This window comes from Coregonus lavaretus (assembly GCF_964263955.1).
Source record: "Coregonus lavaretus genome assembly, chromosome: 18".
NCBI classification, from domain to species: domain Eukaryota; kingdom Metazoa; phylum Chordata; class Actinopteri; order Salmoniformes; family Salmonidae; genus Coregonus; species Coregonus lavaretus.
In genome coordinates this window covers 9,139,204-9,164,949 of record NC_140005.1, presented here as the reverse complement: position 1 = coordinate 9,164,949, position 25,746 = coordinate 9,139,204, and the positions used below count along the sequence as shown (strand labels likewise).

Here is a 25,746-nt window from a genome sequence, read left to right as displayed (position 1 = left end):
GTCTTTATTAAATCGCTTGGGAAACAAATGGGGTCACAGTTTTTTTTGACTTTCAAGGAAATTCTTTACGCTCCCCGTCAGACCTGGCTGGGGTTGTTGTCTTGAGAGAAGGATGAGACGCTGACTATAGTTGTCTGTTTGGCCTTGTGGCAATAGCTATTTCAGCCTCGTCTTGTAACAAAAACTGACACCCTTGTGCTGAAGTAAGTAAGCCTGATTTCTGATGGCAGTTTGAAATTGAAATGGGAGCCTCTGCTAGTTGATTTATGTGTTGGCTGATATTGAAACAGGCATTGTGGGTGGTGTGACGTATGTCCCACCCCTCTCTAGACCACTCCCACCCCACGAGCCAGGGAGCTTGACTGACAGCAAGGAGAGGGTGCTGATGGGAAGTTGCAAAGGTTCAGCTATTCCGCCTCACACAGCTCCCGGTCCCGTGAACTTTTCAACTCCCCACAATCTGGAGGGAGAGATGAGAGACAAGAAATGACGGGAGGGGGAGTTTGATTGAGCTGCTCTTTCAAGTGTGGCTTTATACTACTGATCCAGCCCTTCACACCCCCTCCTCTCTCCCCTCAACCCCACTGCCACCCGCCTCATCTTGCTGCTGGTGTGTGCCACAGAGTCTTGCTCTCATGTCATGTCTACTGGGTAATAAGACCCTAAACACTGCCTCCAGCATAGCCCTGCTGCACTCTGGATAACCCTGCAGAGCACCTGCACTAACCCCCTGTGGCATCCTAGTCAAAGTGATTCGAGCCAGGTAGCCTATGTGATCCTCCTGTTCCCAGTGACAGAGGAATGGATGAATTGGCACTCGGATTAGGGTTAGTGTGATTACCTCAAAGCAGGCAGGAGATGATCAAAACAGCCGAGTGTCACCCAAAAGTGATATCAGAGAGGGGGGGGGGGGGGGGGTACACTCAATGTGTGTGCGTGTGTGTACAGTACCAGTCAAAAGTTTGGACACACCTACTCATTCAAGGGTTTTTCTTTATGTTTACTATTTTCTATATTTGTAGAATAATAGTGAAGACATCAAAACTATGAAATAACACATATGGAATCATGTAGTAACCAATACAGTGTTAATCAAATTAAAATATATTTTATATTTGAGATTCTTCAAAGTAGCCACCCTTTGCCTTGATGACAGCTTTGCGCACTCTTGGCATTCTCTCAACCAGCTTCATGTTGTCTGGACCTATGGCAGTCTATGGGGGTGCCACAGGGTTCAATTCTCGGGCCGACTCTTTTCTCTGTGTATATCAATGATGTCGCTCTTGCTGCTGGTGACTCTCAGATCCACCTCTGCGCAGACGACACCATTTTGTATACATCTGGCCCTTCATTGGACACTGTGTTAACAAACCTCCAAATGAGCTTCAATGCCATACAACACTCTTTCCGTAGCCTCCAACTGCTCTTAAACACTAGTAAAACTAAATGCATCCTCTTCAATCGAACGCTGCTGGCACCCGCCCACCCGACTAGAATCACTACTCTCGGCGGGTCTGACCTAGAGTATGTGGACAACTACAAATACCTAGGTATCTGGTTAGACTGTAAACTCTCCTTCCAGACTCACATTAAGCATCTCCAATCCAAAGTTAAATCTAGAATCGGCTTCCTATTTCGCAACAAAGCCTCCTTCACTCATGCTGCCAAACATGCCCTCGTAAAACTGTCTATCCTACCGATCCTTGACTTTGGCGATGTCATTTACAAAATAGCCTCCAACACTCTACTCAGCAAATCGGATGTAGTCTATCACAGTGCCATCTGTTTTGTCACCAAAGCCCCATATACTACCCACCACTGTGACCTGTACGCTCTTGTTGGCTGGCCCTCACTACATATTCGTCGCCAAACCCACTGGCTCCAGGTAATCTATAAATCACTGCTAGGCAAATCCCCGCCTTATCTTAGCTCATTGGTCACCATAGCAACACCCACCCGTAGTATGCGCTCCAGCAGGTATATCTCACTGGTCATCCCCAAAGCCAACACCTCCTTTGGCTGCCATTCCTTCCAGTTCTCTGCTACCAATAACTGGAACGAACTGCAAAAATCTCTGAAGCTGGAGACTCTTATCTCCCTCACTAACTTTAAGCATCAGTTGTCAGAGCACCTTACCGATCACTGCACCTGTACACAGCCCATCTGAAATTAGCCCACCCAACTACCTCATCCCCATATTGTATTTATTTTGCTAATTTGCACCCCAGTATCTCTATTTGCACATAATCTCTTGCACATCTATCATTCCAGTGTTAATACTAAATTGTAATTATTTTGCACTATGGCCTATTTATTGCCTTACCTCCATAACTTGCTACATTTGCACACTGTATATATATTTTCTATTGTGTTATTGACTGTATGTTTTGTTTACCCCATATGTAACACTTGTGTTGTTGTTTTTATCGCACTGCTTTGCTTTATCTTGGCCAGGTCGCAGTTGTAAATGAGAACTTGTTCTCAGCTGGTTTACCTGGTTAAATAAAGGTGAAATAAATGAGGTAGTCACCAGGAATGCAGGTGTGCCTTGTTAATAGTTAATTTGTGGAATTTCTTTCCTTCTTAATGCATTTGAGCCAATCAGTTGTGTTGTGACAAGGTAGGGGGGGGGGATATAGCCCTATTTGGTAAAAGACCAAGTCCATATTATGGCAAGAACAGCTCAAATAAGCAAAAATAAACAACATGAAGCTCAGTCAATATGGAACATTTCAAGAACTTTGAAAGTTTCTTCAAGTGCAGATGAAACTGGCTCTCATGAGGACCGCCACAGGAAAGGAAGACCCAGAGTTACCTCTGCTGCAGAGAATAAGTTCATTAGAGTTACCAGCCTCAGAAATTTCAGCCCAAATAAATGCTTCAGAGTTCAAGTAACAGACACATCTCAACATCAACTGTTCAGAGGAGACTGCGTGAATCAGGCCTTCATGGTCGAATTGCTGCAAAGAAACCACTACTAAAGGACACCAATTAGAAGAAGACACTTGTATGGGCCAAGAAACATGAGCAATGGACATTAGACTGGTGAAAATCTGTCCTTTGGTCTGATGAGTCCAAATTTGAGATTTTTGGTTCCAACTGCCGTGAGATGCACAGTAGGTGAACGGATGATCTCCGCATGTGTGGTTCCCACCGTGAAGCATGGCGGAGGAGGTGTTATGGTGTGGGGATGCTTTGCTGGTGACACTGTCAGTGATTTATTTAGATTTCAAGGCACACTTAACCAGCATGGCTACCACAGCGTTCTGCAGCGATACGCCATCCCATCTGGTTTGCGCTTAGTGGGACTATCATTTGTTTTTCAACAGGACAAGGATAAATAAAGATAAACCGTGGAATGAGTAGGTGTGTACACTTATGTATGTATGTATGTATGTATGTATGTATAATATATATATATAATATATGTGTGTGTATATGTGTATATATGTGTGTGTGTGTCTGTATTAGCTATTATAGAAACCATTTCATTAACATCCAATGCAGCAAGGTTTGTGTAGTGCTGTCATATAGAAATATACCCTATTGAGATACTTGGTCTAGTCTTGAAAAGGAGAAGCTAGGAAGGCTGAACACATTTGCCACGGTACTTACAAAAGTATGCAGGGATTCACGTTCACACCAAGCTGCTGCCAACTGTCATATATTATATATTGCCCTAATTTGATCAGTTTGTTGTACTTGACCGTTATATTTGTTTGCTTAATTGATGGATGGTGCTCACCCCCGTAACGATATTACTACCCTCTCCTCGCTGTGCCCTTGCCATAAAGACGAGGCTTCGCTCTCAAAGTCTTCAGCTCAGATGCCCAACCGTGACGATCAATGAATGTCTCTGTCGCCCATCACTCTGGCCATCTGCCTCCCACTGTAAGACCCACACACATAATTTCCCATGGAAAATCAGCTCCACAGTATGGATATTAGTTGAGGTTATTTTCTTACTGCTCAGGTACAGCAAGGAGCGGTTAGTGTTGAGCCAGTAACCGAAAGGTCGCTAGTTCGAATCCCCGAGCCGACAATGTGAAAAATCTGTCAATGCGCACATGAGCAAGGCACTTAACCCTAATTTCTTCAGGGTCGCCGTTGATAATGGCAGACCCTGGCTGTGACCCCAGTCTCCGATGGTGTCTCGAACTTTTCACAACCTTGCGGCAGGTAGCCTAGCAGTTAATGTTGCATATGCCGTTATCAACGGGATATGTAAAAAAACACATTTCCAATTCATGCGTATTAATACACACTTGTACATGTGTGGGATAAAACAAATACTGTATAAGCACCCACTAAATTCTTGTTATTATTATTACCTCCAGTGGGTTATTTTAGCGTTATCCAGCAGTTTCTGCTGTTATTTCTCAGCTGGCCTTCATGTCGACGTTTAACACGGCACAGGCAGCAGCAGCATAATGTTATTTTCATGTTTTTTTTTGTCTTCGGAATTGGCCTACCAGACTGTCAGCATGCCCATCGCCCCTGTCAAGATGCTCCCTAGGCTTTGGAAGATTGTGGGAGTCTAAGCTGCGGTAAAGGCCAAACCCGGTGTCAGATTACTTTGGTGCCGCTGACGACATGCTCGGTTAATCGCCGGTAGTAACGATGGCAGAGGGAGATGCATCTAAACGACTTCTGGATAATTGAATCCAGGAGCTGATGTCTAAATATTCCAGAGGGCGAATCAGAGCTCAGAATCAGAGGGAGAGAATGGGCTGCTTCTCAGATTACTTCCACCACAGTAATTAGCTTTTCAAATCTGTTAAAAACCTGACCAATTGGTTTCCTCTTTAGGAGGTTGAAAGCCCTGCAGTCTTGTTTTCCCGTGCCACCATCACACCCATCACCATCACCACCACCACTATCACACCCACCACCACCATTACCACCCCATCACACCCATCACCACCCCATCACTATCACACCTCCCTCTCTTAGCCACATGTAAATAGCAGTAGTGACGTTTAGCGTGTTGGGGGACAGTAGTGGCGTTTAGCGTGTTGGGGGACAGTAGTGGCGTTTAGCGTGTTGGGGGACAGTAGTGGTGTTTAGCGTGTTGGGGACAGTAGTGGTGTTTAGCGTGTTGGGGGACAGTAGTGGTGTTTAGCGTGTTGGGGGACAGTAGTGGTGTTTAGCGTGTTGGGGGACAGTAGTGGTGTTTAGCGTGTTGGGGGACAGTAGTGGTGTTTAGCGTGTTGGGGGACAGTAGTGGTGTTTAGCGTGTTGGGGGACAGTAGTGGTGTTTAGCGTGTTGGGGGACAGTAGTGGTGTTTAGCGTGTTGGGGGACAGTAGTGGTGTTTAGCGTGTTGGGGGACAGTAGTGGTGTTTAGCGTGTTGGGGGACAGTAGTGGTGTTTAGCGTGTTGGGGGACAGTAGTGGTGTTTAGCGTGTTGGGGGACAGTAGTGGTGTTTAGCGTGTTGGGGGACAGTAGTGGTGTTTAGCGTGTTGGGGACAGTAGTGGTGTTTAGCGTGTTGGGGGACAGTAGTGGTGTTTAGCGTGTTGGGGGACAGTAGTGGTGTTTAGCGTGTTGGGGGACAGTAGTGGTGTTTAGCGTGTTGGGGGACAGGCAGCTCATTTAGATCTATAGCAGATATGCTTTTACTGGAGAAGAGGGGTTGGCAGTTGTGATGGAAGTCAAGGTGACACTGTTTGTTGTGTGGCAGAGGTGGCTGTGTGAGTGATTGACAGAGGTGTCTGCTGGACATTATGGGTCTAATTAATCCTGATTGGCTCCCCGGGCCACTGCTGCATCTATTTGAAGGGCTTCTTGGAAAAATTGACATCCAAGCAATGACCAGTCTCCTTATAGACACACTTACCACTCGAAAGATAATTTTCCTGGAAATAAATGCATTTGCTAGTATGTCTGTCTACTATTAATCATAACTCAATGCCAGTGCTACTGTAGGCTAAACCCTTACTGCACTAACCACTTGTACAGTATTAACATAAAAAATAAGCTACACGTGTTAGCACATTACACTGCATTGTTCAGTTTGTCTTTGATGTTAAAAAGAAGCGTCTGGGATCCAGTAATTAGCATCCTCATTTACGCTTTAGTTTATTTGTCTGTCTGTTGTGAGGACCCTTGTCCTCGGGCGGTCGAGATAAAGCACGCGAGGGTTCGGTGTTTTCATTGAAGTTGCAACTTGGGAGCTCAGGGAAGTTCAAGCCGTTGCGTGGGCGCAGTTAGCTGCCATCGTTGTTATAGCTTCATTGTTTTGTAATGTTTTGTTTCAGCTCTGCGGCTGCTTTGAGGCACAAAGTTTAAAAGAGATAGTCAGCCGGCTTCTCTCTCTCTCCCCTGTCCTCCTGAATCTTCCAGAAAACCATGAAATTCCAGGAAAGGAGGGGTAGAGAAGAGGGGGGGAAAAGGGAGAGCGAAAGAAAGAGAATGCACTGCGCCCCCACAAAGCTTGCGGCGTCTCTCCCTGAATGGACCCGTCCTTGCCGGGAACAAAGTGACTGTATTAGCAGCTTGAGCAGAGCAGCCCCCAGACTGATACATAATCTGCTTCACAGCAGGGACACTGTCCTCTTCTCTTTTTTACATTTATTTTTGTTGGTCTTTCAGCCTTGTACAGTATTTCGGCCTTGGATTCAGATTTTTAACAGATATATTTTAGTCAGGCTATCTTTTATCTTATTGTCAACTGCGATCTCATACAGCTTCAGACACCATACAAGTTGATGTCTCGAAGGATAACACGCTTCTGCAGTTTCTCTCTCAGTATGAGACTCAGAATTGCAATTTTGTTCAGCTCGCGCTCCTGTCATCTCACCAGCTCCAGACTGCAGTGCCAGGTTTGAGACCTCCCTCTCACTCATCCAGCCTTCACTCTTTCCACTGAGGAAAAATTGGGGGCATCTTGTTCTGGAGACAGATGGTCCATAATGCACACCAGGCGTTGTGGTCTGCAGGGCATCGTGTGCCACGTCCGCCCAGCTCGGCCAGGAACACGAGGCACCGGTCGGCCTGGTGGACGCTTGATCACGGGCTGCCCAGTTCTCCGCCATCAATAAACACCTTTTCTTCCTTCTAGCGCATAATCGTTCGCACCTCCCCCTATCAGCCGTGGTATGACAAATGAGTACAAAACACCATCTGGCGGTTTCCATCCATGTGTGCCTCTCCAATTAATGATGTTTACTCTCCTTACTTGCAAATAAGACTGCAGTATTGTCTTTTAGAGAGAAGAAACATAATTATCTTCCTTGCATGGGATTTAGCCCGCAAGGAAATGGCTGGCATTCATGCGGAACGCGCGGTATGCATTGTCTAGTGGTTTAGTCTAGTGTTGTGGTTTTGTCTGTTAGGAACTATAATGATTTGAAAAGGTAGATGCCCAGTAACGTACCCACCAAAACAACCGGTCTGCACCTGCATATCATTCCAGTTTTAGTAAGACGTGTCACTCCGACTCAGGCTCAAACAACTGCCTCGGGACCTGGAGAAAGGGATCATGGGGAAACGGGAGCGTCCTAGGCCCCGAGCCTCTAACCCCCCCCCCCCCACACACACACTCAGTACTGGCTGATGACGCGATATTCGCTTGACCAATGAAAGCAGCCGGATGAATTTCCTCTGTCTGTGCGCATAGAAACTACATAAACATCTTGTATCTAGGGACACACTAGCTGGCTCAAACGAGGCTTAAAACTCTATCGCAGAGTAGATTTTCAAATCCACCTGGCATACTTTCCACCCGGCTCTTAATACCATAATCAAGCTAATTAAGTGTTTGGATTGGGAGGTTAGACACAGAAACCATTTAAACCTGATGGGTTACAGACCTCCAATTCCACCCCCCTCTTCCCTTCCACCTGCTTTATTTCTGCATGGATGTTAATACTGCTAATTGCTTGCTTTTACTTTGCTGACCTCTGCTTTAGAACTCAAAGGCTCTGCTTTAGAACACTAAGGCTATGTCTCTTTGTGTCTGAATGCGGCAGCTTCAAACGTGGCTGACTGACAGGGCTACCCTGGGGAAGGGCTACCCTGGGGAAGGGCTACCCTGGGGAAGGGCTACCCTGGGGAAGGGCTACCCTGGGGAAGGGCTACCCTGGGGAAGGGCTACCCTGGGGAAGGGCTACCCTGGGGAAGGGCTACCCTGGGGAAGGGCCTGCCCTCTGCCCTCTCCCTCTGGACCCTATTATCATCCTGCTAGTTCTAGCGGTTTATCTGTCCGCTCACCCTTGTGCCCTGCTCATAGACCTGGTTAGCCACTCAAACACTCACCGCACCACACTTGGTATCTTGAGATTAAACGCATTCCAATAAGTGGCCATTTGAAGTATGAAACGTCCTCATTAATGAACTCTAACTGATAGGGTAATATGAATGGATTGCATCCCATTTTACTTGAGGAAACCACTTGCGCCTTTCGACAAATCTGCCAATATCGATGACTGCGGATAAGATAGTTGCTCAAGTACCGTGCAAAAGTAACCGTGAACAGTGGTCAATCACATCAGGTGAGACCGTTGTTCCCATGTTAATCCCTCTCTTGCTTCCTCAGTGGGATCTGCCAGTTCTCCCAAGCAGCAGATTAGAGATACAGTGGGGGAAAAAAGTATTTAGTCAGCCACCAATTGTGCAAGTTCTCCCACTTAAAAAGATGAGAGAGGCCTGTAATTTTCATCATAGGAAATTGAGAAAAACATTTTTTTTTAGGAATTTATTTGCAAATTATGGTGGAAAATAAGTATTTGGTCACCTACAAACAAGTAAGATTTCTGGCTCTCACAGACCTGTAACTTCTTCTTTAAGAGGCTCCTCTGTCCTCCACTCGTTACCTGTATTAATGGCACCTGTTTGAACTTGTTATCAGTATAAAAGACACCTGTCCACAACCTCAAACAGTCATACTCCAAACTCCACTATGGCCAAGACCAAAGAGCTGTCAAAGGACACCAGAAACAAAATTGTAGACCTGCACCAGGCTGGGAAGACTGAATCTGCAATAGGTAAGCAGCTTGGTTTGAAGAAATCAACTGGGAGCAATTATTAGGAAATGGAAGACGTACAAGACCACTGATAATCTCCCTCGATCTGGGGCTCTACGCAAGATCTCACCCCGTGGGGTCAAAATGATCACAAGAACAGTGAGCAAAAATCCCAGAACCACACGGGGGGACCTAGTGAATGACCTGCAGAGAGCTGGGACCAAATTAACAAAGCCTACCATCAGTAACACCAGGGACTCAAATCCTGCAGTGCCAGACGTATCCCCCTGCTTAAGCCAGTACATGTCCAGGCCCGTCTGAAGTTTGCTAGAGTGCATTTGGATGATCCAGAAGAGGATTGGGAGAATGTCATATGGTCAGATGAAACCAAAATAGAACTTTTTGGTAAAAACTCAACTCGTCGTGTTTGGAGGACAAAGAATGCTGAGTTGCATCCAAAGAACACCATACCTACTGTGAAGCATGGGGGTGGAAACATCATGCTTTGGGGCTGTTTTTCTGCAAAGGGACCAGGACGACTGATCCGTGTAAAGGAAAGAATGAATGGGGCCATGTATCGTGAGATTTTGAGTGAAAACCTCCTTCCATCAGCAAGGGCATTGAAGATGAAACGTGGCTGGGTCTTTCAGCATGACAATGATCCCAAACACACCGCCCGGGCAACGAAGGAGTGGCTTCGTAAGAAGCATTTCAAGGTCCTGGAGTGGCCTAGCCAGTCTCCAGATCTCAACCCCATAGAAAATCTTTGGAGGGAGTTGAAAGTCTGTGTTGCCCAGCGACAGCCCCAAAACATCACTGCTCTAGAGGAGATCTGCATGGAGGAATGGGCCAAAATACCAGCAACAGTGTGTGAAAACCTTGTGAAGACTTACAGAAAATGTTTGACCTGTGTCATTGCCAACAAAGGGTATATAACAAAGTATTGAGAAACTTTTGTTATTGACCAAATACTTATTTTCCACCATAATTTGCAAATAAATTCATAAAAAATCCTACAATGTGATTTTCTGGATTTTTTTCTCCTCAATTTGTCTGTCATAGTTGACGTGTACCTATGATGAAAATTACAGGCCTCTCATCTTTTTAAGTGGGAGAACTTGCACAATTGGTGGCTGACTAACTACTTTTTTCCCCCACTGTATCTGGAACCCCCACCTCTCTCACCACAGCCCTAAAGCAAACTAAATAACAATAAAAATGTATTTTCTCTACACTAGATGCTAAACCATTGCGTGCTTGCAGGGACTACAAACGCGTGATTGACGTCGGCTCAAGACCCCTGCCTGGCGTCTCTTCACTCCAGCAGACCGAGATGGAGGCAGAGCAGAGACAGTGGAAAATGCATTCCCAGATTTGCCAGGATTTCTGTCCACACATTTTGTCTTGTCCCTCCGCTTCCATGCACTGGGATTGGTAGATGGCAGGGAAGAGTGAGAAACTGGTGTGAGTCGATAATTATCTTTGCTTAGCGTGAATATGCAGCGTTTATCGCTACAGAAATGGGCACGCAACCAGCGAACTCCCTTCTGTAGGCATAAACCAAGTTTGCATATGTTCCTTTCCTGTTTTTTTTCAGAATTTGGATTGTCTCGCTGAGCATGGATCATAAAGAGAAATAGATATTCCAGTTTATCACATTCGCTCGGGTGCCAGGATAACATTGTCGATGCATAATTTATAACATCAGACATCTCCTTTGTTGTATGTTTGCTTTGGTTTGCTAGCACTTAACATGACTGCTCGCTCAATGTTCCCTCGCTCTCGGTGGGGTTTGGAAAGCCTGCCTTTCACCACTGTATCCTCCATTAAAGTACCTTGTCTCTGTGGCCCAGAGGCCTTCAGCTTTCAGTTAACAGCAAGTCTTTGATACCACACCCAAGAGGCCGCAGATGTCTTGTATAACTAACTGGTGGTTACCAAAGCTGGAACCCTTTTTTTGTCGGTTAGGGTTAAAACCTTTTTCTACCATGGATAGTGTAACGCAACGATATGCAACAGGCATGTTTGCTTCTGTGCAAGGAACATGTTGTTGAGCCTGACATTTGCATGTCGTGCCTGCGCTGGGCCCATATGTGCATCCGTCCTGATTAGCTCTCTCACATGGGGCACACAGGTGGCAGTGACCCTGAGAAGAGGCCTTCCTGTGGGGCAACAGGCTGGTCTCCCCCTCCCTGTGTGGAGGGCCTGTCACTCAGTCGTTAATCTGCCAGCCCTGGCCTCTCACACTGTGAAGGACCCTGGAGAAGGTTCTGGAACCTGGAGCTAACAGCCAAATCCTTCTTCTTGAGGTATCCGGAGCGAGCTAGTTCTAGCCAGCAGCTGAAAAACTTGTATTTTCTTCTCAAGATAAAGCAGTGTTTTATATAGCTTATTTTATTTTATTCTAATTTGAAAATGCTGTGTGTTATTGTTTGGCGCGATACAGAATTACTATTTTCTCATCTTTGATGAAAGGGAGCTAATGTGCCAGTTATGAACAGAAAGTTTAGAAAAGCTTCAGTAATATAAACATAGCATCTAGTGACTCAGTGACTGGAGCTTTTCTGAACTACAGACGGACTATGTTGGAGGAGACGCTGGTATTTACATGAATGAGCCGGGAGTCACAGACACTTTTGCAATGGAAGAGCCATAACAGCCTTCATTTCCTCCCTCCCCGCTGTCCCCGTATCATTGGGAATCTGGTCACGAACTAGGCGAGAGAGAGAGAGAGAGAGAGAGAGAGAGGGAGGGAGAAAAATGCAACGTCGGGGAAAGATTCATATCGCAATAATAACGTGGCGGTGTGGCATCATTCATGTGAGAGCTCCACCAACCTGCTGAAACTGACGGATGGGCAGTGCAGTGAAAAGGCATCCTGGCACAGTCAATTAGACAAGGCCATCCCACCGCTGTGCCAACTGGAAGGCTCCGTTCCCCCGGTCAGGCTCAGTCCCTAGTCTGGTGGAAAGTCACCTCCAATGCGACTTTCAAAAGTTTGCACACCCACACAAACACCCACCTGATTTGTCAACCAGTAGCCTTTGCATTTAGGTCTAGTGAGAAGAACCCCCCCCTGACTTTAACCGTAAAGCCTTTATAACCAACCTGATTACACCCCACATCCTTTGGGGGGGGGGTCGTCTTTCCCCCCTGTCGCTCTCTCTTTGAAGGTAACCCTAACCCCTAATCCTTTCAGCTGGAGAGACGCTAACCCTAACCCTAATCCTTTTAGTTGGAGAGAGAGAGGAGATGCTGCAGTGTGGAGCTGTTGTTTGTGCTGCTGCTGCCGGCTACAGTATGCACCCCTCCCCAGGACCCTGAGGGGTAATTATCCATCCACATGGCTCTGGCCCGGGAACTGCTAGGGCTCGGCTCAGGCAACTGGTGATGCCCTCGGACCCGGCTCAACAGAGAGGGGGAGATCGAACTCCTTTCATCTCTCGCTCGCTCCCTTTTTCTGTCTCTGTGTGTGTTTAAGCAGGGAAAAATGGGATTGTGTACAGCTCAGCATTTGGAGGCCCCCTCAAATGTGATGCTTTACTTTGCCTTCAGTCTCTCTCTCCCCTTCTCTCTTTCACATCAATGCCTGGCAACGCATCCTGTTGCGCTGCTCATTGAAATTGGTATTGTGCGTAGGACATTGAGCAGGCGCCGTAATAAACCAAGCCTTCCACTTCCCATTGTCTCATCAGCTTGTTTTACACCCTTTCATTTGTCTGAGTGCACCTTAGCATTTTACTATGTCCCCAATGTTGGCATTAGCATCAGCCAGCCACTGAGTCAGTGGCCGATCCTCGTAATGCTCATCACATTGACCCACGACCTTCCCCGTGTCCTTGACTACTGAGGGATCACTGCCTCAGCGGTTCGTCCCTGGGTCAGTCCAATGATGGGGGTACTTTGCCTGGCAACCAGCCCCGCTTCTGTACCATAGCCTACCAGCTGATCCCCCTCAGCTCATGGTCCAGGCTCAGCCCGACAGTTGCTGATGTCTTTTCCAACCTCGTCATGTGATGTGACCACATTGAGTCATTTGCCCAATCTCCCCCAGTCCAGAGGGCAGCAGCCTGCCATGGGGGTGGGGCTGAGGGTTAGGGGAGGGCTCTCATCAGCTTTGACTCAGAATCTCGGAATCTGATGCAAATCCGGCAGTATTTAAACCTCCGCAAATCATCCATGGCCAAATCCCTTCAAGATATTCCCGGCTCAATTGGACTACATTAAAGGATCACAGGAACAGAACAATACATCTGGCAAAGGAGAGGAGGATGGGAGGGAAAGGGGGGAGAGAGGAGCAGGGGGAAGAGCGAGAGAGAGAATCATGCTCCGTCTCAAGCGGGTTTACAGCATGTTTTGCCATTGGAAAACATGGATCGCTTTAATGTTCACTCTGTTTTTGTTTCAGAATTTTTCCTCTGACTAAGTCCTGTTGTTAGCTGGTAATATCTTATTTGTCGAGGCTGGCACAGGCAAATACACATTCATAATGTATACATTCAAATTCTCGTATTAAATCAGTATATTTTCGTAGTTTATTTATATTGTACGCCTCCCGTTACATAACACTCATAGTTTCCGAGACTATATACCAGGATGTAGCCAAACTTTCCAGTTTCCTATCCAGTGTGTACTTTAATGCTTCTCACATTGGGAGTGTTAGTGTCAGAGACCATGCGAGAACTGCTCTCTGGAGTGTGTAGGGAGGAGAGTAAGGGGGGAAAAACATATCTTCTCTCCGCAAATTCTTCCTCGGTAACGAGCCACTGTGTATGTCAGGCAGCCCTGAGTGCGACAGGATATTGATGGTGCTGCTGCTGAGAACCAAGGTTGCCCACTCCGGCCCAATAAAAGCTCCTAATAAGCCCCATACATCCAGCCTGCACAGTGACAGGGCCTGCCATATTGTCGCACAGCTATGCTAATGCTAATTCCCCACACAACTTTCCCTCCAAAAAGTGACTGTACTCTGGAGTCTGGATTGGCAGCAGAGGGGCGGAACACCTCTGGTTTGAGTTTCTAATCTGACTAACTGGTTAGGGTCGATTCTAATGACTGCAAGGGGATTTTGCCTTGCTAATGAGGTTAGCGCTAGGCTAACTTACTGACGTGTCTTTTAAAAGTGAAGGAGCTGAAGCAGCTTTCTGTGAGTGAAGGGAGGGTTTTGTTTAGATGGGCAGCCTAGTGTAGCGCAGTGTTGCAGACGATTGCGTCTTAAGTCTACTGGGAGATGAACGGTGAGGGGAGGAAAATTGCCTTTGAAATGTGTGGCACGATTTGAAGTGGGGACTAAACTGTACTTTCTCTCTCCGCTTTTCTCTTAAATGCTACTTTTATCACAGGAGTTTTTCATGTTTCTTGTCTGTGTGTTGTAAGTAGTTGGTTGATTGGAAGTGGAAACTTTAATAGGCCTTCTCTGCTTTGTATTCTTCAGCTTGGTTTTTAAGCCCTAGGGGTTGAACGTGCTTTGTATTATTCCACTTGATTTGGTTACTTTTTGGTGTTTTCAACATTCAACAAATGTCCCTCTTGCTCTGTCTGTCTGTCTGTCTGTCGCGCTCTCTCTGTCTGTCTGTCTGTCGCGCTCTCTCTGTCTGTCTGTTTTGCGCTCTCCTGTCTGCCTGTCGCTCTCCTGTCTGCCTGTCGCTCTCTCTGTCTGCCTGTCGCTCTCGCCTGTCTGCCTGTCGCGCTCTCCTGTCTGCCTGTCGCGCTCTCCTGTCTGCCTGTCGCGCTCTCCTGTCTGCCTGTCGCGCTCTCCTGTCTGCCTGTCGCGCTCTCCTGTCTGCCTGTCGCTCTCTCCTGTCTGCCTGTCGCGCTCTCCTGTCTGCCTGTCGCTCTCTCCTGTCTGCCTGTTGCTCTCTCCTGTCTGCCTGTCGCGCTCTCCTGTCTGCCTGTCGCTCTCTCCTGTCTGCCTGTCGCTCTCTCCTGTCTGCCTGTCGCGCTCTCCTGTCTGCCTGTCGCGCTCTCCTGTCTGCCTGTCGCGCTCTCCTGTCTGCCTGTCGCGCTCTCTGTCTTTCGCGCTCTCTGTCTGTCGCTCTCTCTGTCTGTCGCTCTCTCTGTCTGTCGCTCTCTCTGTCTGTCGCTCTCTCTGTCTGTCGCTCTCTCTGTCTGTCGCTCTCTCTGTCTGTCGCTCTCTCTGTCTGTCGCTCTCTCTGTCTGTCGCTCTCTCTGTCTGTCGCTCTCTCTGTCTGTCGCTCTCTGTGTCTCTCTGTGTCGCTGTCTCTGTCTCTCTGTCTCTCTGTCGCTGTCTCTGTCTCTCTGTCTCTGTGTGTGTCTGTTGGTCTGTCTCTCTCTCTGTCGGTCTGTCAGTTCAATTCAATTTGCTTTATTGGCATGACATAACAATGTACATATTGCCAAAGCTTACTTTGGATATTTACAATTAAAATAATAATACTCAATATTGTAAATGGGACAACAGCAACAACAATAACCAAGGGTCAAAATATCCATTGAACAATAAAAATATAGAGGACATGTGCAGGTTGGTTGGTCTGTCAGACACTGTCCCTCATCTTATGGCAGGCAGCAATGTAGTGTGCTGCCAACCACAGCTCTCTGCATCCTCCCCCAACAGGACAGGGAGCCTATTCTCATCAGAGAGCTCTTTGAAATCTTGAAATACGGTTTCACATTTTGGGAAATGACACTAATTGTTTTATATTTTTGACCTTTTGTCAGGAAATGCTGTGGTGCAGTGGTTGCACAGACTTTCCTCTACAGGGAGCCAGGTTTTCCTGTGTCTACCCTTCTCAATGGCAAGGCTGTGCTCACTGAGCCTGTACTTTGTCAAGGTTTTTCTAAGGTTTTGATCAGTAACCATGGTCGAATAGTTAGCCACGGTGTACTGTTGATTTAGGGCCAGATAGCACTTCATTTTACTTTGTGCTTGTGTTTCCCAATAAGCAATGTAGTTTTGTGTTGTAATTTGGTTTATTCTGATTTGATTGGATGTTCTGGTCCTGAGGCTTCAGTGTGTTAGTAGACCAGGTTTGTGAACTCAGCCCCAGGACCAGCTGGATGAGGGGACTATTTTCTTTGCTCAGCTCTTGGCATTGCAGGGCTTGGTAATGATATGAGAGCAGGTCACTGCTATTTTTTGAATTTTTATTATTAGTGGATATTGGCCTAATTCTGCCCTGCATGCATTGTTTATAGTTTTCCTCTGGACATGTAGGAGAATATTACAGAACTCTGCATGCAGGGTTTCAAGTGGACCCCACACCTCACTGCCATAAAGTGCAATTGGTTCAATGACACATTCAATTAGTTTTAGCCAAATTTTAATAGGTATTTCATTTTGAATTTGTTTTTTAATGGCGTAGAATGCCCTGCGTGCTTTCTCTCTCAGTTCATTCACTGCATCATTAAGGTGTCCAGTTGAGCTAATTTTTAAACCTAAGTAATTGTAGTGTGTGGAGTACTCTATATATTCTGGACCAATTGAGAACTTTGGTCTAATTCCCTGAGATCTGGATCTTCTCTGGAAAATCATTATTTTAGTATTTTTGGGGTTGCTCTAGCAGGTCCAGGCTCTGCTGTAGGCCATGTGCTGTGGGTGACAGCTGGCATAGGTCATCTGTGAAGAGAAGGCATTTAACCTCTGAATTGTGGAGACTTAACACCTGGTGCTGAGGATTTTTCTAGAATAGTGGCCAATTCGTTTATGTAAATATTGAAGAGTGCAGGGCTCAGAAAGTAACCCTAGCGAAGGCCCCACCCCTGGTTAAAGAATTCTGTTATTTTCTTGCCAATTTTGATGCTGCACGTATTGCCAGTTGATTTAATTATGTGATATATTTTACCCCCTACACCACTTTCAATAACTTTGTAGAACAGTCCTGTATGCCAAATAGAATCAAATGCGTTTTGGAAGTCGATAAAGCAAGCGTACATTTTGGTGTTATTTTGGTCGACATGTTTATCTATCAGGGTGTAAATATGATCGGTCTTGCAATGTTTTGGTATAAATCCAATTTGGCTTTTACTCAAGACATTGTGCTTATTAAGGAAGAACTCTTACATTTATAATACTACAGAAAACCTTCCCCAGGTTACTGTTCACGCAAATGCCTCTGTAATTGTTAGGGTCAGATTTGTCTCCGTTCTTAAAGATTGGGGTTATGAGTCCTTGATTCCAGATGTCAGGGAAATAACCTACACTCAGGATCAAATTAAACAGTTTTAATATAGCCAATTGACATTGTTAACATTGCCAAAGCAAGTGAAGTAGATGGTAAACAAAAGTGAAATAAACAATAAATATTAACAGTAAACATTACACTCAGAAGTTCCAAAAGAATAAAGACATTTCAAATGTCATGTGTATATATACAGTGTTGTAACAAGGTGCAAATAGTTAAAGTACAAATGGGAAAATAAATATATAAGTTGTATTTACAATGGTGTTTGTTCTTCACTGGTTGCCCTTTTCTTGTGGCAACAGGTCACAAATATTGCTGCTGTGATGGCACACTGTGGTTTTTCACCCAGTAGATAAGGGAGTTTATCAAAATTGGGTTTGTTTTCGGATTCTTTGTGGATCGCTGTAATCTGAGGGAAATATGTGTCTCTAATATGGTCATACATTTGGCAGGAGGTTAGGAAGTGCAGCTCCGTTTCCACCTCATTTAGTGGGCAGTGTGCACATAGCCTGTCTTCTCTTGAGAGCCAGGTCTGCCTACAGCGGCCTTTCTCAATAGCAAGGCTATGCTCACTGCGTCTGTACATAGTCAAAGCTTTCCTTAAGTTTGGGTCAGTCACAGTGGTCAGGTATTCTGCCACTGTGTACTCTCTGTTTAGGGCCAAATAGCATTCTAGTTTGCTCAGTTTTTTTGTTAATTCTTTCCAATGTGTCAAGTAATTCTCTTTGTTTTCTCATGATATGGTTGGGTCTAATTGTGTTGATGTCCTGGGGCTCTGTGGGGTCTGTTTGTGTTTGTGAACAGAGCCCCAGGATCAGCTTGCTTAGGGGACTCTAAGCAAGTTCATCTCTCTGTACGTCATGGCTTTGTTATGGAAGGTTTGGGAATCACTTCCTTTTAAGTGGTTATAGAATTTAACAGATATTTTCTGGATTTTGATAATTAGCGGGTATCGGCCTAATTCTGCTTTGCATGCATTATTTGGTGTTTTTCGTTGTACACAGGATATTTTCTGCAGAATTCTGCATGCAGAGTCTCAATTTGGTGTTTGTCCCATTTTGTGAATTGTTGGTTGGTGAGCAGACTCCAGACCTCACAACCATAAAGGGCAATGGGTTCTATAACTGATTCAAGTATTTTTAGCCAGATCCTAATTGGTATGTCGAATTTTATGTTCCTTTTGATGGCATAGAAGGCCCTTCATGCCTTGTCTCTCAGATCGTTCACAGCTTTGTGGAAGTTACCTGTGGCGCTGATGTTTAGGCCGAGGTATGTATCGTTTTTTGTGTGCTCTAGGGCAACGGTGTCTAGATAGAATTTGTATTTGTGGTCCTGGCAATGGGACCTTTTTTGGAACATCATTATTTTTGTCTTACTGAGATTTACTGTCAGGGCCCAGGTCTCCTCTCTCTCTCTCTCTCTATCTGTGTGTCGGTCTCTCTCTCTCTCTCTCTCTGTGTGTCGGTCTCTGTTGGGTCTCTCTCGCTCTCTGTGTCGGGTCTCTCTCTCGCTCTCTGTGTCGGGTCTCTCTCTCGCTCTCTGTGTCGGGTCTCGCTCTCTGTGTCGGGTCTCTCTCGCTCTCTGTGTCGGGTCTCTCTCGCTCTCTGTGTCGGGTCTCTCTCTCGCTCTCTGTGTCGGGTCTCTCTCTCGCTCTCTGTGTCGGGTCTCGCTCTGTGTCGGGTCTCGCTCTCTGTGTCGGGTCTCTATAGCCTGGGGAGTTCTTGATAAGTTGTCATGGCACGGTGACTAGAGTAATTACTATTCTCCAGATGTTAGTTTGGGAGGGAAATGAAGGGAGGAGAGGAGGAGGGAGGGATTGGGGGAAGGAGAAGATGAGAAAAAACAGCTGCCCGTTTTCAGGCACCCCACCTCCCTGTTGCTCAACGTGAAGTCATTAGTCCCTCACTGCACTCCCCATCCCCAGATACGGCCTTTACCTTTCCTCTACTTTATTTTCCCTCTTTCCCTGCCTCAAGGCCATGCTTGCCAGTCTTTGTTTACTCTTGTGGTAATTGGAGAAGTTTGGAAGGCAACCAGACCCGTGCCCAGCCACTCCCCTCCTCTTGTTATGACTGGCAGCATAGACCAGTGAAGAAAAGCATGGAGGAGCCAGTGTCAGCCCACTGGGGGAAAAGGGATTGTTTTCTCCCTACATTCCCTGTCTTTCTCTCTTTTCCCACTCTCTGTCTCCTCCTCTCCGCTGTATGTCAGAAAGGCCCCTGCCAGACGTGAGCAAACACACCCACCGCAGGCAGGGCGCTTGATCTGTTTATTTGAGAGGGAGGGCAGGTGAGGGATAAGGCAAGGGTGTGGCCTTCCAAACATTATGATACACCCATCTGTTGCTACAGCCGTGCTGTCCACACAAATCACCACTAGTGAACTGTTTATTTGAACGTGTTGAAATCTTGTTTCTTTTTCGTGGAATTTTCCAGTCCCATGATGTTCCAGGAGCCATTTGTCATTGTTTGTGTTTACGGCTCCTCGCTCCTTCCCTCCCATTCTCTCCCTCCCGTTCTCTCCCTCCCGTTCTCTCCCTCCCTTTCTCTTTCTCTCTCCCGTTCTCTCCCTCCCTCTCTCTCTCCCTCCCTTTCACTCTCCCGTTCTCTCCCTCCCTCCCGTTCTCTCCCTCCAGTTCTCTCTCCCTCTCTCCCTCCCGTTCTCTCTCTCCCTCACTCTCGCTCCCTCTCTGTCAGACTGTGTGTGAGAGCATGAGTGGGATTCGTGACGCCTCGGGTAACCTCATCCGTTGGGCTGTCAGGCAGGCAGAGGGACAACGCGCCTCTCATCCCCCATCCTCCACGATAGCTTCTACTGCTCCACAGATTGAACACATAGGCCACATTGATTGAATCTGATTACTGTGAATAGAGCAGGTTTATTCTGGGCCTTTCGCTGCTAGACTGTGTGTGTCTCTGTCTGTGTGTGATGGTAAAAGGGGATACTTTCACTCCTTGTCCTCAGTGTTTGTAATCCATGCAACATTTCTCTTGGGAATCGGGGAGCCCATTCCCTCTCAGACAGAGATGATTCCCCTTCCGTGCGCACACACGCACACACACACTGGGCATCCTGACAGCCGTCCTGAATGTTTAATGAGGAAACCGGGAGTGTGTGAGGTGTGCCGACTCAGGATTTTGTTAATTGCTCTATGGTCACAGGGACATCAAAGAAATCTCTAGTACCTTCATCCTGGCACATGAAACATGCATTCAGTCTTCAGGAAACTCTCAGTCCTGTCATAGTTCACCCACTGCTAGATCGTAGCAGACAGTAGACGCCCACTGTCTGTAGCCTTAGTGTGACCCAGTTCCATCCAGCTCTCAAATCACTCAATACAACCATTAGTATACTAATAAGTCATATTTATAATAGGGTTTCAGTAATGTACACAACAGAAGCACTAGCTTTGTTGTTTCTGAAGTGACTAGTGGAGTAAATTGACCTGCTTCCATGTGGCCATTAGGAAGGTTTTATAACAGCCTGCTATGAAGAAACAGTTATGCTATGAAGAGCTGTGTCAGCTGGATTCCTGAGGGGGTGTGCCTGCCCAGAGTTTGCTTTCTGTTTGCCTCCACTCTCCGCCACACACACACACACACACACACACACACACACACACAATACCTTCTGTTTTCCTCTTTGCCACACACACACCCCCATCCTAGCAGCATCTGACACCCTCCCCTCTACGTTGCTTTACGCCCCTCACAGCAGCACATCCCCTGCTATGCAGAGCCGGAGAGATGTTGATAGTGACGTACCAGGAGCCTCTTTAACTCTTCCAACCTGCAAATCCATCATCCTCAACCCCCTTTCCTGTTCCTGTCTGCCTGCGACGCTCTCACACACACACACACACCAATCGCACTCATCCCCCAGCATGCATTGCGCTGCTGAGACCCGGCCCGATGACCGCCCACTCCCTCTTATCCACAGCGCTATCTCAGTGTTCGTAAGCACCACACACACACACACACACACACAAACACAAACACACACACACACAAACACAAACACACACACCTAGGAAAACCAGCCAGGCCTCTCCTCCCCATGAAAGGGAAAACAACCTGTTTCCAACTCTCATTATTGGGCCTGTATTTAAAAAGGTTAGCCGCGTCAGCTGCAAGGGAAACAACCCAATGGTTCTTCAATCTCACCCGCCAACCTCTAGCCGCTCTCCAGTTTGCACATTAAACGGCTTGTTGTAACAGCGTTGTAAATGTGTTGCCGGCAAAACACACAGTAGGCCTTTATGTTTGGGATGGAGGGTAGAGCACAGACTTGGTGACCTTGCAGACGCTTCAGGCGAAGACTGAGGGTCTCTCTGTCATTACTGACTCAGTTCTCTAACCACTGAGCCAGGGTCAGAGTCTACTCTGCCATGAGATGTCTGGCTCCTCATAAAGGCTATTTTAGAAACTCCTTTTTGTCACTGAAAACTGCATATGTGCAACCGAACACTCAGCGCGACCTCGCCGTGACTGTCTCCGTTTTTATGTTTTGGCTTAGTCACTTTTCAGCCTTGGCTCAGATCCAAACCGGCTGACACAGTTTGGGGCCAAAAAGTGAGCAGAGAGAAAGAGAACCAGCTGTCTCTTTCCTGAGAATCATCTTACCCGACTTGGGAGAAGCTGTCTAGAACGTCGTCGTGGTAACGATCTGATTTTAATTTGTGATGGTAAACAGGGAAGGGAGGCAGACGACGGAGGATCTAATAGAATGGGCAGCTAAAGATGTTCACTCTACCGCAACCACCTCTGTTTGGCAAGTGTTTAGGAAGCTAAAAAGGCCTAACTGGCTCCTCTGACTGGGCTTTGTGTGGAGCATTTAAACAGCTAATTAGCAGTGATTTAAGCCCATTTTCAGGTTGAGGGGTCCATGTTAGCGTTAGCCATTCTCTGTGAGCATAGCTAATTAGGCGTTCTGCTCAGCAGGCCTGGTATTTAGAATGTGAAGTGGCCTCACTCACCTCTGAGGCTGGGGAGGTTGTTGTAATAGGCACTGAATGGGCCTGGATCCTACTAGGATCAGTGTGGGTCGTGTGCTTTCCTTCAATGCAGATTGTCCCAGAATGTTCTGGGTTAGTGGTAGCACTAGCTGAATGCTCTGGGTTAGTGGTAGCGCTAGCTTAATGCTCTGGGTTAGTGGTAGCGCTAGCTTAATGCTCTGGGTTAGTGGTAGCGCTAGCTTAATGCTCTGGGTTAGTGGTAGCGCTAGCTTAATGCTCTGGGTTAGTGGTAGCACTAGCTGAATGCTCTGGGTTAGTGGTAGCGCTAGCTTAATGCTCTGGGTCAGTGGTAGCGCTAGCTTAATGCTCTGGGTTAGTGGTAGCGCTAGCTTAATGCTCTGGGTTAGTGGTAGTGCTAGCTTAATGCTCTGGGTTAGTGGTAGCGCTAGCTTAATGCTCTGGGTTAGTGGTAGCGCTAGCTTAATGCTCTGGGTTAGTGTTAGCGCAACTTAATGCTCTGGGTTAGTGGTAGTGCTAGCTGTATGCTCTGGGTTAGTGGTAGCGCTAGCTTAATGCTCTGGGTTAGTGGTAGCGCTAGCTTAATGCTCTGGGTTAGTGGTAGCGCTAGCTTAATGCTCTGGGTTAGTGTTAGCGCAACTTAATGCTCTGGGTTAGTGGTAGCGCAACTTAATGCTCTGGGTTAGTGGTAGCGCTAGCTTAATGCTCTGGGTTAGTGGTAGCACTAGCTTAATGCTCTGGGTTAGTGGTAGCACTAGCCGAATGCTCCGGGGTAGTGGTAGCGCAAGCCGAATGCTCCGGGGTAGTGGTAGCGCAAGCTACTCCCTCTTATGTTTCAGTAGTTTACAGTACAGAGTCGTGGGAATGATTTATCCACCAAAATGCAAGGTGATTGTATTTATTTTGACCGCCTTCCATAAAAATGTGTATATTTGGACGTTGAAGAAAAGCTGTTGCAGACTGTAGCACGTAGCCTAGTGTGTAGTCTGAAGCCACATCTTTCAGTAGTGAGTCAGAGACCAGACACTGCCACTGATGCTCTCCTCCCTCCCTCCCTCCCGTCTTCCCCTTGAAAGGAGTCTCTGCGGAGGTCTTAACTTTGTGCCTTGCTCTCCACTGCTACCCCCACCCCACCCCAGCCTGATTGAATAGAGCAGGAAACTGCTTTTGAACCGGTGAATTGCTCAAAGAAAAGACTGTGATATTGAATGGAGCACAGAGATCTGTCTGTCCCTTGTCTTTATTGCTCCGCCGTTAACAGCCTTGTTCCCCTTTTAATCGGGAGAAAAGCTGCGTCTGAACAACTCGGCCAAAAACAAAACCTTGTCATGCCACTGGAGCTCTTGAGTCTGCTCTCAGGGCTCCAGACTGCGACCATTTAGTTGCATTTTGAGACCCTTTGACTTGGCTGTGCAAGTTACAATTTTTAATTGGTCGCATCAGTGCGAACTGAACATTCATTCACCTTGCTGAATGTTCTGGGTTAGTGTTTCATAACTTCCTATTTTTGGGGGTGGCTAAAACCCTGATTTGGTCAAACAGTAAAGTGAATTATCCTCATTATTCCTGTAATGAGTTTGCCCAGCCCCTGGGCCTGTTTGGCTAGAGCCTGGTGCTGTGATGAGCGAGCCACTTGATGTGTGGTCCGGGAGAAAGATTGTAAATCACTTCCAAATCCAATGGTGAAGGTGCATGAAGATGGCAGCGCCCGTGTACTTACCAAAGATGCCTCGTTTGCTCAGTTCGCCATATTGTGCATTTCTCTCAGTTACAATTTTTTTGGTTTCGGCGTTAGCGCAGTATACATTATCCCAAATCTAGCTCCAAGATGGCGGCAATTTGAATAAACGCAAAAAGTAGATTGTGCTGATTTACTGGCACATTGAACCATGTTGGCACCGTAGATTAAAGACTTTGTAGGTAGTGCTAAAAACATAGATGTAATATCTGAATTTCTTTATGCTCCTTCGCAATTGCTGGAAATACATAGCTTTGGAAGCAACTACAGTTCTCAGCATAGTAAAAAAAATCCCCATAAAATTACGTCAATTTAAGCTAAACATATTTTTTTTTGTATATGATACGTCTCAATCCACTGCATCCGCCTATGTAACACTTCTGCATCTGTGGTGAAAGGTGACAGAGCTAGAGCGGTATTTGTCAGACCATGAGACATCCCGAAAATCGGTCTTCTCACAATCGTCTGTAGCGTCCGAACGGTTGGGCCTACACTGTTATGTCCCCTCTATGGAAAGATGACTCTCACGAACACAATGTTGTTGTTGTTTTTTATATTACTGCACTGTTGGAGCTTGACGCACAAGCATTTCGCTACACCCGCTATAACATCTGCTAAACACGTGACAAATACAATTTTATTTGATTTGGTGTTCTCTCAGTTTTGCTCCCCCCACAAGCGTATTGGGACTTGTCTGAAGTCGGTACAGCTGATCTGCCAACTTCTGTCTGTAGTTTCCGAACTGTTTGGGCTACGCACTAATTGGGCTCCCGAGTGGTGCAGTGGTCTAAGACACTGCATCTCGGTGCTTGAGGCGTCACTACAGACCCCCTGGTTCGATTCCAGGCTGTATCACAACCGGCCGTGATTGGGAGTCCCATAGGGCGGCGCACAATTGGCCCAGCGTCGTCCGGGTTTGGCCGGTGTAGGCCGTCATTGTAAATAAGAATTTGTTCTTAACTGACTTGCCTTGTTAAATAAAGGTAAAATAAAATAAAAAATATGACCCCTCTGTAAAGGTGTGACTATCACGAACACGTACATGTCGGTTGTTTTGCTCTAGGACGCCCACAGGACTCGAGACTCGTCTGAAGATCCCCCGGTACCAGTCGAAAACATTGATGGAAGAATGTATGGAGGGGTTAAATACATGTAAAAATATATAGGATAGACACTTCAGAACCAACTTCCTTTAGATTGTTTTGGGGGGGGACTATCTGTTCCATGTAGTGAATCTGTTATTCAATTCAATTTGTATGGGCTAATAGCAGTAAGGTCAAAAACATGTATATTTGGGATACTTTAAGGGGTCTTAAAATTCAAAATCAAAGAGCAAAATGATCTATAGTTTCGTGAGCTAGTGCCACCAACTGAAATGGCTGGTGGCACCAGTACCACCAGGGGAACATGTTAGTCTGGAGCCCTGTCCGTGAAGCATTGGTCTGTCTGAAGCATAGAGGAGAAGTCTGCAGCAGCCTTGTCTGTCTGAAGCCTCGTTTATCTCTCTGTCTGCTGCAATCACGCCAGTCCTTCTTTATTACGATCTACCTGGAAAATCACTGGGTTTCTACTTCGTTGTCATGGTTATGGAGCGTTTCGTTGCTTCGGGGAGAGAAGGGGATGGGTGCTAACTTAATTGCTCCATGAATAATTTAACTTGCCTAATTTGGGCGATAATGACAGTGACACCACTTATGTATTTATTTATCCAAACATTAATTGACAGGACTGACATTAGCTGGGCCTATACCGTGCATTTGATTGCGCACAAGGGGGATTTAATTTTTCCAGTAATTATCTTGCTTATAAGACAGTGGTTTATGCATGCGTTTTCCCTGCCTAATGTCCCTGTCAGCGATTTAGCAAAACATGAGATGATGCAACATGACAATGGTGGTGTAACTTATTTCGATGCCTTCCTCCCCCAT

General features: G+C 46.5%; 1 protein-coding gene across 3 annotated transcripts in view; it reads left to right on the top strand.

The window, feature by feature from the left end:
• LOC311146054 (protein quaking-A-like) overlaps window positions 1-25,746 on the top strand; it is a 101,309-nt gene that overhangs the window by 68,414 nt on the left and 7,149 nt on the right. The window lies entirely within an intron of this gene.